This window comes from Belonocnema kinseyi, chromosome 9 (genome assembly GCF_010883055.1).
Source record: "Belonocnema kinseyi isolate 2016_QV_RU_SX_M_011 chromosome 9, B_treatae_v1, whole genome shotgun sequence".
Classification (NCBI taxonomy): domain Eukaryota; kingdom Metazoa; phylum Arthropoda; class Insecta; order Hymenoptera; family Cynipidae; genus Belonocnema; species Belonocnema kinseyi.
Window position 1 is genome coordinate 26655030 of NC_046665.1, and position 6677 is coordinate 26661706.

The 6677-nt window shown below is 35.3% G+C and overlaps 1 protein-coding gene across 1 annotated transcript in view; it reads left to right on the top strand.

The window, feature by feature from the left end:
• The first annotated feature begins 487 nt into the window (after positions 1-487).
• LOC117179286 (putative nuclease HARBI1) overlaps positions 488-6677 on the top strand; it is a 101757-nt gene continuing 95567 nt past the window's right edge. The window contains exon 1 of the mRNA XM_033370935.1: positions 488-564. The gene's annotated coding sequence lies outside the window, so the exon portion shown is untranslated. The remainder of the gene's footprint in view (positions 565-6677) is intronic.

Below are 6677 nucleotides of genomic sequence, written 5' to 3' on the forward strand. Positions count from 1 at the left end.
TACTGATGAGTTTGCAAACTAGGGAAAATGCTAAAATATTTGCTAATTTATATTGGAAATAATTTATTGTTAAAAAAATAATTAAAATGAATAATTTAATTTGCATTTGGAACAATAGTTATGCGCAAAATATAAATGTCAAAAAATATATCGTTCATTTGAACGTTTAGAACTTCAGGTACATTACGGAGAGAAGAAAAAAATCTAGGTTTTTAATACTTGCAAAAAATGTCTACTTTACGTATATTTGGTCACATTGAAACAGTTGTGAAGTCACTAATATATACAACTGAGCCCTAACGACACCACTTTGACCGACATATTACTTTACAAAATTTTAACCTATCAGGTATCGCGGCGTTCGCGGCTTTCTACTTGACGGCAGATCCAGCTGATTATCTAAGCTAACCTATCAATGCCTACAAATGCTAAAAATGAGGAATTGAAAATAAAATCCAAATCAAGTGGGGTCACATATGTAAACAAGAAATGAATTTGTAAATCAGCGAATTCCCTAAACAAAGCAGATTAGTATCTAAGAAGTTCTTTGTAGCTGGAAATGCAGTGAGTTAAAACTATGTCAAACCATAATAAAAATGAAAATAATTAAAATTATGCTTTAACATAATGGAAACGCAAAGAGTTAAAATTATGTTAAAGCATAACAAAAATGAACTAGAGAGTAATAATATATAACGAATTAAAATTATGCTTTAACATAATGATAACGGGACGTGTTACAATTATGTTATAGCATAATAAAAAATCAAATTTCGTAGTAAAAATGAAAACAAATTGGCAAATCTTTCTACGTCGCCGAAATAATTTTAATGCACTCAATTATTATTATGTTAAACCATAATTAAAATTCATTTCTATTATATTACTTAACATGACGCTACATTTTCTTGAGACCTTTAAAAAGTCAAACGGCTTGCCATAGAAGTATGTGTGAGTGAGAGTTTGAGTGATAAAGATAATATAATTGAAAACGTGGGCGATATTTTGAGTCTTTGAGTCAGTTTGTTGATTGCCTGGGAGGATAGTTTGTTTTGCCTATGAAGCAGGGCAGGGAAACCGGTGCAGATAAGTGGCAGCGACAGGGCAGGTTAGGTAGAGAGAAGGATGGAAGAAGGAAGTGTTCGGTGAATCGAAGCGTGAGGGAAAGAGGGAAAAATACAAAAAAAACGGTAGCAAGGAAAAGAACCAGGGCCGAGAGTTTTGGATCAATAGAGAAATTTGTTAATAGGGAAAAGGGATAGGACGGAGAGTGGAAGTAGTGAGGACAAAATAGCAAGAGGATCCACCCTTAAAAATCCGAAAATGTAGAGGACGCTACCAGGAAAGGAACAAATTGGAGCGGGGGAGAATGAAGAGGGGGAAGACGAAGAAAAACTTGAATGTGGAGGGAAAATAGGAGGTGAAAATTTACAGTTGTGTGACGTGCGAAAAATGATGGTTGAAGTTATGGGGATATATGAGGAAAAGCAGGAGAAACGGGGAGAGGAAAGAAAGAAAGAAATAAGGCCGAAACTGGCCGAGCTTAAGAGAGAAATTAGGAAATGGGAAAAAGTCAGGGAAAAACTAGAAAAAAGGATGCAGTCACTTTAAGGGAAGGAGCTGAAGGAAGGGGTGGGCGAAGTACTAAAAAGAATTGATGCTAAGGTAGAGATAGAGGAAATGCGAAATGTAGGAAAGGAAGAGCGAAGGGGGAAGGTAATGGTACTGGTGAAACTAAAGAAATGGGAACATAAGAGTGAGGTGATGACAAAGAAGAGGTTAGTATATGGAAGCCCAGAAAGAATAGAAGATGATTAGACCTGGGCAGAATGGAAGATACAGTGTAAATTAAGGAAAATAGCGGAAGAGGAAAGAAAAAAGGGAAAGAGAATGAAAGTAAGGAAGAATGGAAGATATGTTACTGAAATATAGCAGGACTGGAGAGAAAGAATAGGGTATTCTTGGGAAATTTTACACGATGGGATGTAGTCATAATAATGGAGACGTGGTTAGATAAAAAGGGATGGGAAAGAGTAAAGGGAAAGATACCAAGAGGTTATAAATGGCAAGTGCAAAATAATAGGAGCAAGAATAAAAAAGGCAGAGCAACGGAAGGAATGTTTATAGGAGTAAGGAATAAATGAACAACAGGGAAAGAAAAGAAAGAGAGGAAAGAACAAGAAGAAGGATTAATAGTAGAAGAGGTAGAGATGGGAGGAGAGAAGTGGAAGGTAGTAGGGGTTTATGTGAACGGTGTTATGCAGGAGAAGCAGAGGAGATGAAAAAAATGATTAAAGAAAATAAAGGCGAGTTTAAGCTGATAATAGGAGGGGATTTTAATGAAAGAACACAAGATAGAGGAGGAAGGAAATGAGGAGTAGAGAGAGGAAGATAATCCAAAGATAAGGTACTAAATGGGGAGGGAAAGAAATTGTTGCAGAGCTTAGATGAGTTAGGATGGTTTATCTTAAACGGAAATATAGAGGGAGATGAGAAAGGAGAATATACACGCTCAGGAGCAGAGAGGGAACAGTAATTGATTATGTGATAATGGATGACGAGGTAGGAGAGAAGGTCAAGAAACTAGAGGTAGGTAATTATGTTGATTTGACTTTCCCTTAATAGTGACATTAGACAAACAAAAAAGCAATAGCAATTTGAAAAAAGGGGAGCAAAAGTAAAAAGTGTAGGGAAAGGGGACTGGTCAAGGTAAGAAAATGAACAGTTTAGAGAAAAGGCCAGAAATATAAAAATAGGAGAGGGAAATGTGGACGAGGAGATGAAAAACATGATAAGAGAAAAAAAAAGGATTAGAGAATGAGAATTAGAGGACTGTAAAGAGAAAAAAGGACGTCAGAAAGGAATGAAGAAAGCGAAGGAAAGAAAAAAGTAATGGGGAAGAATATAGGGAAAAAAAGAGTATACTGAGTTGTGTGATCAAAAGAAAGAGGAAGAGAATAAAAGGTTTGAGGAAAAAGCGGAGAAGGCTAAGACAAAAGAAGAGGTATGGAAGATAGTAAATAAAGAAAGAAAAAGAAGAAAAAAGTGAAACAAGATATTAAAATAGTGGAATGGAAGAAATATTTTTTGTATTTGCTAGGAGGAGTAGAGAGAAATGTTATAAAATAAGGAAAATATGATAGAGAAAGAAATGACGAAGAGGATATAACAAGGAGAAGAAATGACGAGAAAAGTTCGGGGAGGACTTAGGATAGGGAAGAAAAAGATATATACGCTGGCATTCGCAGACGACATAGTCTTGATGGCAGAGGATGAAGAATGGATGGCGGGCTTAATTACAGAATTAGAGAAATACTTAGATGGGAAAAAGCTCAATTTAAATGTAGAAAAGACAAAGATAATGAGGTTTAGAAAAGGAGGGGGAAAGAAGTGTTACATCCTCAAAATTTAAAACCAAATTTAAACCGCAATCATAACACTAAAATGATAAAAACATCAACTAAAAAGCAGTAGGTAATCACTTATATGGTAAGCCACAAGTAGAAAACTACGACCGAGGATAAATAGGCAACGGTCGATAAAGTAGTAAGCGCCAGCTAATTAACCGTGCATAAGCATAAGTATACCGACTAATTCAAAGCATCGGTTTAAATTCTATACCATCTAAGACTACAAAACGATCACAAATAAAACTGAAAAGTAGTAACATCATTATACAGTTAAAATAAGTAGTTGACGTTTAGCCTATAGAAATTAGAATTAAGAAATCGTCTAGAAAAGAGAAAGAGAATAGTAACGAAAATACAAATAAATTATAAGGAAAGCAGTATAAGTAAAAAGGGGACAATAAAATGAAATTATAGAATATCCCTCATGAAAAAGAAGAATTGGCAAGTATTGGATCCAGTCCTATTTTCGCAAAAAAGTATTAGATTTTCAATACTTATTCGTGAAAAAGGCATTAGCTCCAATACTTACCAATACTTTTTTTCATGAGTGATGTCAGAAATATAGATAACGAGAGCAAAAGTGGATACGAGACTTTGTCAGTACGTGCCTCGTCGAGTTTTCTCGATCGTACGTGCCTCGTCGAGTTTTCTCAATCGTACGTGCCTCGTTGAGTTTTCTGGATTGTACGTGACTTTACAAGAGGCTTATGCCTATATAAAACCCAGACTCTTCCCTGGTTGTTGAGTTCGTGGCAGTCACACTGTCAAGTTAAAACTTCAATTGTACGAACCGCTTAGAAAAAGTCGCGATCAAATCGACAAACGTAAAATATTCCTTGACGAAGAACCGCATTGTGTAAGGTCGCGTACTTGTATTTTCCATCGTGAAATAGTACGAAGCGCTAAGTGTGAACTAAGTCCCTTCGGCCCACGGTCGTTTTATACGTTAATTTCCGAATAGTTCGTAAGCATCCACTAAAAACACCCGGTAGAATTCCGTCGCTATTCTACAAGCATCGGGGATATCATCGACACTACAAATCTTCTCTTGCCCTTTCAAGACTGAGAGTTAGCGTAAGTTTTATAAATATTTTATTGTAAATGAGTTTTATGTTCTTATATTATAATAAATGTACCAATAACTTGTTCAAATTGCCATATATTTGAATTTTAATAACACGCAGTCCCCGTAGGATTGACAAGTGACAACGATCCCACATTAAATAATCAATCAGGCTTTACCACCCTGACTTAATCAGCTCTTTAACCTTCCTTAATCATCCCATTATAAAACTACCCTCGCCTTTTGCTCGGGACGTAACAGCTGATTTAGTGGCAGCGGTGGGATTGTTGCTTTTTCGTTTAAATTCCCTATATTTAATCTAAATTTAAATTCATTGTTTCCCTAAAACCTCAAAAATTATATTTTAGGTTTTAAATAACAAATTTCTTCAAAACTATTCACAATCTGATTTCAGTATACTAAAAACAGTAACAAAGGGTGTGTAAATTAACTAATGCGGAAAAGTTAAAAAAATTGCGATTTTCAAACCCTTTTCTCGTTAGATCTTGCAATAGCCCATTCTCTTCTAGACTCCTAAGAGTCTAGGAAAATACGTTAACTCCATTGTAAGAATCTCTCTTACACGAACTGATCACTCTCGAATGAAAATCCTACAATGGAATTAATGTTTCCAAATTCAATCAATTTTAAGGAAAAGGAAAGTTGAAATTAAAAGTTTTTATTAAAAAAACACAATCAACAACTTTACATTCGTTATATAACGAATCAAGTGTGCCTAATCTTTATTGCATGAGTGCAGTAATGCGTGATAATAACGAATACAGTTACCTATACCGGTCACAAAAGCAGATAGAGAATTTCCAGCAAAATAACCCCTCCAGACACGTGGTTGAAATTATTCTAAAGTTCGTTGCTATGTCGTATTGGTTGATGCAGTCTAACCTTTACCGTTTTTTCTACTTAAGCTGAACGCAATTGCCAGTCAGTGATCAAGCGTAATTATAGTCAGACAATCCACTTGAACTACAGCAATCTTTATTTTATTTAAACAGATGTGAATATAAAATTCAAAAACTACAAAACAAAAAAATTTTGAATGCTTAAAATCTGTGTTTTTCAAAAGTTGTTAACTTCAGTGTAATTAAATTATAATACAGATACTGCGCATTAACCTTGTTTTTACTCTTTGTAAGCGAAGGGTTTAAAGCACCGCCAATTCATATTATACGCAACAAACTTCGCGTATTTCCGTAACTCAGTAATCCAGTAACTCGTATCCTCTTTTGAAAACTTTTAAACATTTTGAGCCTGTAGTTTACATTTGAATCCAATTACAGATGATTAATCTTTTATCCTTCAATTTTAATTTACTTCTTATTAAAGGTAACTATCAATAACAAAATCAAGATGCCTGATTATACAAATGAAACTCAATTCAGCGGCAATGTTAACCGTACACTTATTGAGGCCATGATAACATCCATGGCAGAGTGTTTTGCCGTACAACAAGGGGTTGTAAATAGCCCCAGTTATGATAGAAAAAATATGCCCGTAAGAGACTTTATTTAAGATATTATAAATGGGGAATCATCCGTGCTAGCAAATTGTGAAAGACAATATCTTAAGGCTCTTCTAGCATCATTAAAATGTGCGGCAAGAGACTCCATTCATGGAAAAATTTTACAACCATAAATGATTTAATAACGCATTTAAAACAGCGTTTTGCACCTCGTAAATCTTATGCGTGGTAGTTACACGTAATTTCAACCATCAGTATGAATCGTGAAGAAAACGTGAGTGAATTTTTTGATCGGATAACTCTTCTAAAATCAGGAGCCCAAGCGGCCCTTGAAGAAAACTATTCAAATGTCGGGCAACTATTACTCCCATTAAATGGCTGTGCCCTCGAAGCTTTTAAACGAGGCCTGCGATTATGTTGAAAAATAAAAAAAAATTTACCCAAAAAAAATTGTTTTTATACTTCATTCTAAGGACTTATTGAACTACCCTCGTATCATCGGGAATGTCTTGGCTCAAAATGTGGCGATGGTATGTTAAGGTGGAAATGACACCGTCTTGGCATGCAAAAATGAAACCCTCTGTACCAGCGGGTACATCCGGGCGATTTAAGGAAAGCAAAAGTTAGCTCACAAGACATTGACTGATCCTTCACATTTCTGTGAAAGATACCGTGCATCCTCTTATCGAGGAGCTGTTCACGAAAGTTTTTCTCTTGTGCTTTC